The sequence below is a fragment of the Elephas maximus genome, chromosome 2, assembly GCF_024166365.1.
Source record: "Elephas maximus indicus isolate mEleMax1 chromosome 2, mEleMax1 primary haplotype, whole genome shotgun sequence".
Taxonomy (NCBI): Eukaryota; Metazoa; Chordata; class Mammalia; order Proboscidea; family Elephantidae; genus Elephas; species Elephas maximus.
Window position 1 is genome coordinate 166308645 of NC_064820.1, and position 12760 is coordinate 166321404.

A 12760-nucleotide genomic window follows, 5' to 3' on the forward strand; every position below is an offset into this window, starting at 1 on the left:
GAAAGGCTGGCTTTCACAATGTAAGCTTCTTATATCAATCACTGTGTATGAAAGGAAACCATGATTTGGCTGTTAAAAAGGGGAAGGGCATTGAACCTCCAGGGAAGGACTCTGACTTTTTTCTCAGGAATTTCATGCATAAACAGGAAAGTGAAAGTAGCTGATGTCTGCTCCTCCTCCAGACAAAACAGGCATTTCCAAGAATAGGAGAGTGAAAGGCATCCTGATCAGGCGGTTCTCTTGAGAAGGCTCAGTGAGAGAAGGGAAGGCATTTGGCCACTTGGGCCAGGACTCAGGTCCTCAATGACGGAGAGGTCACCTCACACAGACCCCCAATGAAGGCATGGTCTTCACAGCACAATTTGTGCTTGGGATGATGGAACAGGTTTCAGGGTCAGTGCAGATGCCACGACGACCTCCTCCTTCCCCTCTCTGCCCTGCCTCCTTCCCCCCTTTCTCCCTCCACACTGAGTGATGGCTGGTCAGGCTAAGCCCGTCTGCCACCCCTGCTCCTGGTCACTGAGCTTTGGAGGGAGAGCCAGGCCCTGGGTGCTGGGGCCACACTGAGGTGGAATTGAGGAATCTGCTATGGAAACTCTGAAAGCAACTTGATTCCTTCCCACACTGGCCCCCGCATCGCTGCTTCACTAGGGAGGCCTGTTCCTCCCAAGCCACACTTGGAAAATGACACAGGTTCCTTGCTTCTCTGCCACATCAGGAAATATCCTGTCTCCTGGTCCTATGCAGGTAATCAGAAGTCCAATTAGTCTAATAAACAAGTCCCAGGTCCTTGTCAAATTTAAATCTCTCCTGACCCAGCTCAGTCCCATCTCAGACTGAGAAATCAGCAGAAGGGACAGGAAAAGAGCTTCTCCTCTGTTTCTTCCTCTGTGTCCTCTGCCCTGAATCCCTACCCTTTGGGAAACTTACTAGGTAGAGGGGGAAGAGGAGACTTAGCTGTTGGGGGCAGGAAAGGACTTACTCTTGTGCTATAGAGGCAATCCATGGCCTCTGGGGATTGAGAATATCCATATATACCCTTTTGCAGGAGGGACAATGAGGGGCTCATGCAGAGGTCTGCACTGCGATTTGGAATCGGCAAGGCCCCCACTTGCAGTCCTCCTACCCCCTCCTTGGTTTCTGCAACAGATGGGGCACTCAGCTGCTTTTGGCTAAGGCCGACTTGTCCCCAGAGACCATGTCCAGCCACTGTGCTCTCCCTGAGGCCCTCATTGTTAGCGTGACGTGAAAACACATCCCCAAGACGTATGCCCCCTAAGTGATTCTTGTTGGCCTGTCACATCTCAACCTGTCAGTTAGCTCTATAAGTGGCTTCCCAATTCGTTGTCAGCATTTGGTGTCTCTGCCAAAACCCTGGGGAAGCAGAGCCACTCTACCATCCTGTTACAGTCTCATGGCCTGTGCCCTGGGCATCTCTTTACTGACTGCAAAGCCCGGGGGAGCTTTTCCTACTGCTTCCCTTTCAGAATGAGGGAACGGGGATCACTGAGAGGGTAAGTGGCTTGCCCAAGGTCACAGAGGGAAGTGAGTAATGCTGGGACTCAAACCACACTATCTTCTCATGGTTGCCAGCAAGTCAGTCAGCACCAGGCCAAGCTCTGAGGATAAACAATGAGCAACACGGGCTTGATGTGTCAGATTCTGATCTCATGGTCTACTGCAAACACAGATGGTCGCAAATCTATAATAGTGCTGTGTTAGGTGGTCATGAGCATGCCCAATGCTGTGAAGAAAAAGGACAGGGCATGTGGGAAGCAGGTAACAGGTCTAGAGGCAGTGCCCGCAGCTTTGTTGATGGAGCCTCCCCAAGGCCACGGTGCCAGAGTAGAGAGCTAGATGTAGCCTTGTGAAGTGTTGTTCCAGGCAGTGGAAACAGCCCTTACATAGGACTGGGCATGAGAGAAACTCAGAGCAAACTAAAACGTTGGAGAAGCCTTTATGAATGGAACGGGAAGATGTAGGGAGAGTCAGGAGGGCTATGGATGTAGCGGTCAACGTGCAACAGCTAAACCACGTGTGGTCTTGCAAGCCTGCTCAGGATTTCAGACTATCCTGCTAGCCTATCTTCCCCTGGTAATGACCATATTGTCCTGGCCATGGAGTGGAAGTGATGAAGGCCAGGCAGTCACACTCCCCCATGCCCAGGGAACGTCAATGCTCCAGAGGCTGGCATGTGGCCCATGAAAGGCAATCAAGGGTATTGAGATGGATTTTTCCAGGTGGAGCAGGCAGGAACTTCTGCTTTCTTTCTCCCTAATGTGTGAGGATATAAGAAGGAAGGCCAGGGTGGCCTGTTGACTTGCTTTGTGTAATTGGAGTCAGTTCTCTGACTGCTTCTACTTTTATAGCAAAGAAATGGGCATGGCCACCTGGTATGGGTCAGGAGGGGAGGGAGCTCAGAGATTCCGGTATGAGGTCAGTCTCATGTATCTGACAACTTTGTTTTGTGCACCTACTATATGCTAGGCTGTGTTGTAGGCACTGGTGATAAGGCAGTATATGTCCCACTGCCATAGAGCTTACATTGCAGAGGTGGCAAAGACAGTAACCCGTCAACCCGAGCAGACGACAGGGCTAAGAGGACCATAAGAAGCTACCTGTGGTCATGAAGGCCTCAGGGGAGTTGTGGCACTATGAACTTGTAGCAGACCCATGGACATTCTTCTACAGCAGGTTCCTGCTCTCTAGGCACAGGGATTTGCAGGCAGATAAGGAGAAAGGACAAAAAAGGATGAAAACAGTTCAGAGGACAAGCAGAGGATATTCATTTGAAATCCAAGCCCACAGAATCTCAGCAGGATAGGAAAGAGTGGCAAAACAGGAAATGGCAAACCTCAAGAAGGGTGGAGAGAAGCTTCCTTGAGCAAACAGCCTGGGGCGTCGGTATGTGGAGAGAGGTGGAACATCTGCATTAGTGATGGTGGGTGTGGAGGATTTTCAGGTGATGCTCAGGGCAGCCAGGGACCATGTGACAGTGGAGGAGGCTGTGAGCAGGTAAAAGTCACTGTAAGTGAGGCCGGCAGCAAAGCAGGAGACCAGGTTGTTCAATGGGGTGCTTGCATAAAGTAGGACACCACCCAGGATGCTGAGGAGATAGAGGATGAGCTGGGCGCTGTGAGTCACTCATGGAAATGAGAGGGGTCTGCAAGGTCAGACAGAGACAACCGTTAGTGCCAGGAGCAACTGTGCTTACAAGAGGGTAGAGGGACAGAGGGCTGAGGGCAGGGTGCAGGATCTGGAGCTTGATGGAACTTGCCACAGCCCAGAGCAGGAAAAAAACCTGGGCAAGGGCAAGGCACCCCAGAGAAACAAATTTTCCATAAGTGTCTGCACTTATTGTGGGACTAGGTCTGACTTGGGGGGTTGAATGTTGCCAGTCACACAGGGCTCAGTGTCAATATTCTAGGACATAGTTTGACAGGGGGGTGGGCCAAGACAGGTGGGCAGGGACCCATTGCAGGCCACTCAGGCACGGATTCCTGCACAGGCTGCAGGGAGTTCGCTGGTGCCCTCCCGCCTATGTGTGCACAGGACGGAGCTGCTCTGTCTCCTGCACCATCTGGACCTTCGAGCATCTAGAGATGAGAAACCTTTCCACTACTGCTCTTTGAGAATTAGAGTCATTTCCGGGAACAGAAACTGAAACCCACCCTCACCGAAATCCTCTCCCCTTGGGTGCAAAATCTGTGAGCAGGGAGGTGGACTTAGCTATAGAAAGAGCAGAGGGGTGAGAGCTGGGTGCAGGAAGGAAATTCAGAGCCCACAGGCTGTCACTTTCCAGCACTTCTTCTTTAGATCTCTTCGCTCTTCCTAAGTCCAACATCTACACAAAACTTGATCTGCATTCCAGTTTGGACAGACTCAGAAGGAGCTGCCTCTGTCTGGGAGGGCAAGGAGCCCTTCCCAGGGAAAAAGGTGAAGTCCCAGGAGTGGTCCCTGACTGCTGATCAGGGATACCCCTCTGCTTCCAGGAGCTGGTAAGCGAGAGAGCTGCTAAGAGGGCAACTTGGCTAATGACTGGGCTCATATTGAGACATTACAAGGTGGATCCTTGACACCAAGGGCAGTTGAGCTTGGGGTCTGGGTTCTTTTCATTTCAGTGACAAATTCAGAGCAGGTCCCATCTCTGACATTCCTAAGGGATCCAAGTAAAACCTCCTCAAATACCTTTGCTGTTCCAAACCCTACCCACCCATAAGTGTAGCTGGTAGTCACCTCTCACCTAGGTGATCCTAGCATTAGACATTTTCTGGTGGGAACAAATTTGGAGAAAGGGGGCAGGATGTGCCACGCATATTCTCTTAGAGTCTAAGCAGAATCTCTTGATTTTCAACCTGGAGATGTCCTCCTGAAATCAGGGACAGCCACAGGCAATGTCTGGGATAGCCTGAAATTGTGATAGTCCATCAATTGGTTCACCAGGCTGAACCCCGCAGGGAATAGGGACCTGGGAGTTAGGGGTTCAGGAATGGAGCATTTATCCCTAATTGTTCCTCTAAGTTAAAAATGTTTACCTGCACTGGAGAGACCTGTCCTCACTGCAGGCACTAAATCTTTCCTTTGTAGATGACTTTAACGAGGTGTATGGTGGGGTGAGGGGTAGGAGGTAGCAATTTCTACCATCTTTCCAGAAAATGCCCTGTCCATGGATCATATAGAAAAATATCATGTTTTCCTGGAATAAATTAGCATATTGATTTTCCCTCAGCCTTTTCTGATGACGATCAAACGGGGAATAAACCCATGGCTTTGGCTCACTTTGTTTTCTGGGCACATGAAAGTCACTGATTTCCCAGAGTTCATAGCTGGTGCAAGGCCTGGCCCCACTTTTCTATGAGTCCATTTGTTTGGGGCTCAGGAGAGTTGGGAATGGCACGAAGTATACATAGCTCTGCATGGAGCCTCCACTAACCTGTCTGCATGCCTTAGGTCATGAAATGTATTTAGGGAGTGTCTTAGTTTCCTGGGGCTGCCTTGACAAAAATACCACAAAGTGAGTGGCTTTGAAAAACAGAAATGTCTTGTCTTACAGTTCTGGAGGCTGACAGTCTGGGTTAAGGGCTTTGGCAGGACTAAGTTCTTTCTCTCTCTGCTCTAGAGGAAGATCCTCCCTTGTCTCTTTCAGCTCCTGGTAGCCCCTGGCATTTCTTGGCACTTCTTGGCATTTCTTGGCACTTCTTGGCATTTCTTGGCACTCCTTGGTTTATAGACAGATCCTTACATGGTGTTTTGCCTCTGAGTGTGTGACTCTATCTCTGTGTCTGTTCTTCAGCTTTCTAAGATACCACTCAGATGGGATTAGGACCCACCCTACTCTGCTCTAAACTTAACTGAGAACAAAACAAAAATCCTCTTTCCAAACAAGGCTACATTCGCAAGTACAGGGGCTAGAACTTCAACATATCTTTTTGGGAGACACAGTTTAATCCACAAAATGGGCTGCAATTAGCACTAAAAAGTGGGGGCGGGGGGAGAGAAAACCTCACAAAATAGACTAGACTAGACTAGAATATGTCAGAGTACAGAGTGGAGTTAAGGCAAATCCTTTCAGGATTCCCTTGTTTTAGGTATGTGCATGTGTGTGTAACTGTGTACTTGATTCCTCTAGGAAATGTATACTTCGTTGGAGGTCTCAGAAAGCTTTGGAAGATGTTCCTTACATAGGCTATCTCCTCTCTAAACATGGCTACCCACCTCTAGTTGGACCTGGTCTCTGGTGTCCCTCTAAAACGTCCTAATCCCCCTTTTCAAGGGCTCCTTGGCCCTTGTTCTGGGGTGGGGGAAGGCCAGTGTCATAACCTGTACAGAGTTCTCAGAGAATGGAGTTGCACAGGGCAACTACCACCCAGGCCTACTTCTGACGACCTCCCCTAAACTTCCTCGTCGGCTCTCTGAGGCAGTGTCCTGGAGGCCCACGCACACAAACTCACAGACACTCTGACACCTACTGGAGGACATTCCAACCTTATACAGAGCTGATCATGTTGCTCCCTGGCCTGGTAATATGACACACCAGCCTGGGCAGGTACAGACATGGCAGAGCCCTGACACTGGGACTCAGCCAGGTCCACTGGGAAGCTGAGGAGTCCCCATCAAGGATGCAGAGCTAATGGACCATATGACCAAGGAAGTTGGGGGGGTGGTCAAGAGAGCTGGGTCTGAGGCCACAGAGCTAAAGGTTCTCTCTTCCACAGGGCCCAGTACTGGGTGGACAGATGGGCCCACAGGTTTGGGGAGGATGGCTTGGGTCACAGACATAGTCACAGAAAAGGTCTCGGAACGATCAGGGCCTTGTGCTGACCCCCACAACCATCATGGCACAGCCTGTACTCAGCAGTAAACAGTACCCACCTAGGGTGCATTTTTAGACGGCGTTTGTAAAAGAAGGCTACTTGGTCAGGAGATAAACATAACTTAAGGAAATTTGTAAAAAAAAAAACAACAAAAACACACACACACACAAAGCAGAATTACAAGAAGTATTGAAGGAAGTCCTCAGACTACAGAACCAATGATATCACACAAAAATCCAAGACTAGAATACGGGGCAAATCAACCAGCTATCAACCCAGATAGGGAACTCAGACACAAAAAAATCAAAGCTAAAAAACTGAGAATAGGGAACCAGAGACATCAACATGTAAATGATGTCAATGTCAAAACAAAAAAGAGTGAATAAACAGTGTAGTCATAGAACTTCCATTTGGAGAGAAAGTTAAGGTGATATCAAGAAATAAAAAATCGGTTTAAACTCAAAAAAATAAAGGTGAATTTTAAGGTAACCACAAAGGAAGCTAAGAAACCTACCTATCAAAATAAAAAAGAAGAAGAAAAAAAAGACTTGAGGTGGGGCCAAGATGGCAGAATACACAGACGCTTCTGGCAAGCCCTCTTACAACAAAGACCCAAAGAAACAAGTGAAACAAGTATATTTATGACAAGTGAGAAGCCCTGAACATCAAATGCAAGGTTAGAAAACAAACTGAGGGACAGGGGCATGAAGAGACAGTTCAGAAGCAAAGAGGAGTTAGCGGACCTGAATCGCTAGAAGCCCTCAGGCACCATTCCCAAGAGTGGCCTCGGTGGGCTGGTACTAGCGTTCAGCCGCAGTTTCCTCAGGGAGAAGCAGCCAGCCACACAGCCTACTCACACCTTCAGAACCAGAGAAGAACTGCGCTCTCAGCAAAATCTAAATACTTGCATATATGCCTCCAACCCCAAGCTGGCTTCAGCAGCTGCTCATTTACCTGGGCCTGAGATAGGCTCTGATGAGTGCCTAGAGCCATCCTCCAGTCGTGGAAAAGGAATAAATTCACAATTGGGGGAAAAGAGAATTTGCCAGCTCCACTAACTAGGCGAGCTCAGGACAGAAGTGGCTCCTGTCCAGACATAAATGATCTGTGGACTTTGAGTACCTTTCACCCCTGCATGGACCTGTGTGGGCCTATTTCAGGAGAATAGGCCCTTGCTGGCAGACTACAACTATTTCAGCTGTGAGGTGGAGAGCTGGGTGTTTGATGTTTAACACTGCTTTGCCTATTAAACGGGGCCCTCACCTACCCACATAAGCGGCCTAAGGAGTGGTGGCTTCACTCAGGTCACCCAGCCACCTGCAACAGGGGTCCAAGGGTAACTGGTACCTCCAAGTCCTTACAACCAAAAACATTATGTGCCCATGGTCTGTCTGCAGAAGCTACCCACTGTACGCTCTAGGGAAGAGGGAAATGCTTTCCCCAGAGACACTTGGGGGATGATTCTCAGCCCTCTGCCTTGTTCAGAGCATGACCCCTGGTGCAATCAGATACCGGTACCTACACCAAACACCCCTACCCCTTTAAGACTATAGGACAGAGCCTGTACCACACACTTGATGATCAGCTACCTGGAAACCTGAGCTGAATTCATACAAGAAAACGGAATGGACTCCTAGACTGATATACCTGAGCTCTAGCCATCTAGGGGCAGGACATCAGAGCTCCAAAGGTGAAAATAATCGAGCTAACTCACACAAGCAACCCATCTGGATGTATCAAAACAAAACAAAGCAAGAAGCTACAATACAGTAAGGAAACATAAACTAACATGATAACTTAAGATGGCCCACAGAAAACAGTCAATAGCAAGTCACATAAAGAAACAGACCATAGTTACCTCAACAAGCTCTAAAAACAAGGAATCAAGGGATCTTCTAGAGGAAAGTGCCTTCCTGGAACTACCGGAGGCAGAATACAAAAGATTAATATACACAACCCTTCAAGACATCAGGAAGGAAACCAGGCAATACGTGGAACAAGCCAAGGAACACACAGATAAAGCAGCTGAAGAAATTAAAAAGGTTATTCAGGAACATAACAAAAAATGTAATAAGCTGAAAAAATCCATAGATAGACAGCAATCAGAAGTTCAGAAGATTAACAATAAAATAGCAGAATTAGACAACTCAATAGATAGTCAGAGGAGTAGAACTGAGCAATTGGAAGTCAGAATTTGTGAACTTGAAGATAAAGCTCTTGGCACCAATATATATGAAGAAAAATCAGATAAAGAATTTAAAGAAATGGAGAAAACTTAAAAATCATGTGGGAGCCTATCAAGAGAAATAACCTACGAGTGATTGGAGTTCCAGAACAGGGAACATAAGAGAAAAAACAGAGAGAATTGTTGAACATTTGTTGGCAGAAAACGTCCCTGATATCGTGAAAAATGAGAAGATAGTTACCAAGATGTTCATCAAAGTCCATATAAGATAGATGTTAAAAGAAAGTCACCAAGACATATTATGGTCAAACTTGCCAAAACCAAAGATAAAGAGAAAACTTTAAGAGCAGCTAGGGATAAACAAAAAATCTCCTACAAAGGAGAGTCAATAAGAGTAAGCTCAGGCTACTCAGCAGAAACCATGCAGGCAAGAAGGAAATGGGATGACTTATTTAAAAAACTGAGGGAAAAAATTGCCAACCAAGAATCATATATCCAGCAAAACTGTCTCTCAGATACAAAGGTGAAATCAGGACATTTCCAGATAAACAGAAGTTTAGGGAATTTGTAAAAACCAAACTGAAACTACAAGAAATACTAAAGGGAGTTCTTTGCTTAGAAAATAAAGACTATCAGGCATCAACCCAACACTAGAACACTGGGCAGAGCAATCAGAAGTCAACTCAGACAGGGAAATCACAAAAATAAATCAAGATAAAAAAAAGTGCTCAAAACAGGGAAACAGCAATGTTCTTGTGTAAAAGAAGACAACATTAAAACAACAAAGAGGGACTAAGAAATGTAGTCATAGATCTTTCACATGGAGAGGAAGACAAGGTGATACAAAGAAGTAAAATTTAGGTCTAAATTTAGAAAAATAGGGGTAAATAATAAGTAACCACAAAGGAGACAAACTATCCTACCCATCAAAATAAAATACAAGAAAAAAACTGGGACTCAGCAGAAACCAAATCAACAACAACGAATATGAGGAAAAGACAATATATAAAGATAATCTACTCAGCACATAAAATCAAGTGGGAAAAAGAAATTGTCAACAACACACAAAAAAAGACATCAAATTGATAGCACTAAATTCATACCTATCCGTAATTACCCAGAATGTAAATGGACTAAATGCACCAGTAAAGAGACAGAGAGTGGCAGAATGGATTAAAAACATGAGTCATCTATATGCTGCCTACAAGAGACATACCTTAGACTTAAAGACACAAACAAACTAAAATTCAAAGGATGGAAAAAATATATCAAGCAAACAACCATGACCAAAGAGCAGGAGTGGCAATATTAATTTCTGACAAAATAGACTTGAAAGTTAAATCCATCAGAAAGGATAAAGAAGGACACTGTATAATGATTAAAGGGACAATATAACCATATTATATTGTTACATTGGATATAACCATAGGATATAACGTATCCTATGGTTATAGGAGGATATAACCATATTAAATATTTATGCACCCAATGATAGGGCTGCAAGATACATAAAACAAACTCTATCAGCACTGAAAAGTGAAATAGCTCCACAATAATAGTAGGAGACTTCAACACACCACTTTCAGTGAAGGACAGGAAGTCCAGAAAGAAGCTCAATAAAGACACGGGAAGATCTAAATGCCACAATCAACCAACCTGACATCATAGACATGTACAGAACACTCCAGCCAACGGCAACCAAGTATACTTTCTTCTCTAGTGCACATGGAACATTCTCTAGAATAGACTACATAGTAGGTCATAAAGCAAACCTTAGCAGAATCCAAAACACTGAAATATTACAAAGCATCTTCTCTGACTATAAAGCCACAAAAGTAGAAATCAATAACAGAAAAAGCAGGGAAGAGAAATCAAACACTTGGAAACTGAACAATGCCCTGCTCAAAAAAGACTGGATTATAGAAGACATTAAGGATGGAATAAAGAAATTCATAGAATCCAACGAGAACGAAAACACTTCCCATCAGAACCTTTGGGACACAGTGAAAGCAGTGCTCAGACGTCAATTGATATCAATAAATGCACACATCCAAAAAGAAGAAAGGGCCAAAATCAAAGAATTATCCCTACAACTTCAACAAAAAGAAAGAGAGCAACAAAAGAAACCCTCAGGCACCAGAAGAAAACAAATAATAAAAATTAGAGCAGAACTAAATGAAATAGGAAACAGAAAAACAATTGAAAGAATTAACAAGACCAAAAGCTGGTTCTATGAAAAAACCAACAAAATTGATAAACCATTGGCCAAACTGACAAAAGAAAAATAGGAGAGGAAGCAAATCACCTGAACAAGAAATGAGATGGGCCTTATCACAACAGACCCAACTGAAATTAAAAGAATTATATCAGATTTCTATGAAAAATTCTACTCCAACAAATTTGAAAACCTAGAAGAAATGGTTGATTTCCTAAAAACACACTACCTACCTACACTAACACAAACAGAGGTAGAACAATTAATAGAGCCATAACAAGAGAAGAGATTGAAAATGTAATTGAAAAACTCCCAACAAAAAATGCCCTCGCCCAGATGACTTCACTGCAGAATTCTACCAAACGTTCAAGGAAGAGTTAACACCACTACTACTAAAGGTATTTCAGAGCATAGAAAAGGACGGAATACTCCCAAACTCATTCTATGAAGCCACCATATCCCTGATACCAAAACCAGGTAAAGACACCACAAAAAAAGAAAATTACAGACCTGTATCCCTCATGCACTTAGATGCAAAAATCCTCAACAAAATTCTAGCCAATAGAATCCAACAACATATCAAAAAAATAATTCACCATGACCAAGTGGGATTCATATCAGGTATGCAGGGATGGTTCAACATTAGAAAAACAATTAATGTAATCCATTATATAAATAAAACAAAAGAAAAGAATCACATGATTTTATGAATTGATGCCGAAAAGTGATGATAAAAACTCTCAGCAAGATAGGAATAGAAGGAAAATTCCTCAACATAATAAAGGACATTTATACAAAGCCAATAGCCAACATCATCCTATATGGAGGGAGCCTGAAAGCATTCCCCTTGAGATCAGGAACCAGACAAGGATGCCCTTTATCACCACTCTTATTCAACATTGTGCTAGAGGTCCTAGCCACAGCAATTAGGCTAGATAAAATAAAGGCACCCAGGTTGGCAAGGAAGAAGTAAAATTATCTCTATTTGCAGACAACATGATCTTATACACAGAAAACCCTAAGGAATCTTCAAGAAAACTACTGAAACTAATAGAAGAGTTCAGCAGAGTATGGGGATACAAGATAAACATACAAAAATCAGTTGAACTCCTCTACATCAACAAAAAGAACCTTGAAGAGGAAATCACCAAATCAATACCATTTACGGTGGCCCCCAAGAAGATAAAATACTTAGGAATAAATCTTACCAGAGATGTAAAAGACATATACAAAGGAAACTACAAAACACTTCTGCAGGAAACCAAAAGAGGCCTACATAAGTGGAAAAACATACCTTGCTCATGGATAGGAAGACTTAACATTACAAAAATGTCTATTCTACCAAAAAGGATCTATAGATTTAATATAATTCCGATCAAAATTCCAACAACGTTCTTTAATGAGATGGAGAAACAAATCACCAACTTCATATGGAAGGGAAAGAGGCCCCAGATAAGTACAGCATTACTGAAAAAGAACAAAGTGGGAGGCCTTACTCTATCTGATTTTAGAACCTATTATACCACCACAGTAGTCAAAACAGCCTGGTACTGGTACAACAACAGATACATAGACCAATGGAACGGAATTGAAATCCAGACATAAATCCATCCACATATGAGCAGTTGATATTTGACAAAGGCCCCAAAACACTTAAATGGGGGAAAAGACAGTCTTTTTAACAAATGGTGCTTGCATAACTGGATATCCATCTGCAAAAAAATGAAACAAGACCCATACCTCACTCCATGCACAAAAAAGAGCTCAAAATGGATCAAAGACCTGAATATAAAATCTAAAACAATAAAGATCATGGAAGAAAAAATAGGGACAACATTTGGAGCCCTAATACATGGCATAAACAGTATACAAAACATTACCAAGAATGCAGAAGAAAAACTAGATAGCTGGGAGCTCCTAAAAATCAAACACCTATGCTCATCCAAAGACTTCAGCAAAAGAGTAAGAAGACTACCTACACACTGGGAAAAAGTTTTTAGCTGTGACATTTCCGATCAGCGCCTGATCTCTGAAATCTACATGATA

General features: G+C 44.1%; 2 protein-coding genes across 3 annotated transcripts in view; both read left to right on the forward strand.

The window, feature by feature from the left end:
- LOC126070179 (interferon-inducible GTPase 1-like) overlaps nt 1-3975 on the forward strand; it is a 186387-nt gene extending 182412 nt beyond the window's left edge. For both annotated transcript variants that reach the window (XR_007516157.1, XR_007516158.1), the window contains exon 4: nt 3817-3975. The gene's annotated coding sequence lies outside the window, so the exon portion shown is untranslated. The remainder of the gene's footprint in view (nt 1-3816) is intronic.
- Nucleotides 3976-3982: 7 nt separating this feature from the next.
- Nucleotides 3983-12760, forward strand: part of LOC126070181 (interferon-inducible GTPase 1-like) — a 33826-nt gene continuing 25048 nt past the window's right edge. The window contains exon 1 of the mRNA XM_049874128.1: nt 3983-3998. The gene's annotated coding sequence lies outside the window, so the exon portion shown is untranslated. The remainder of the gene's footprint in view (nt 3999-12760) is intronic.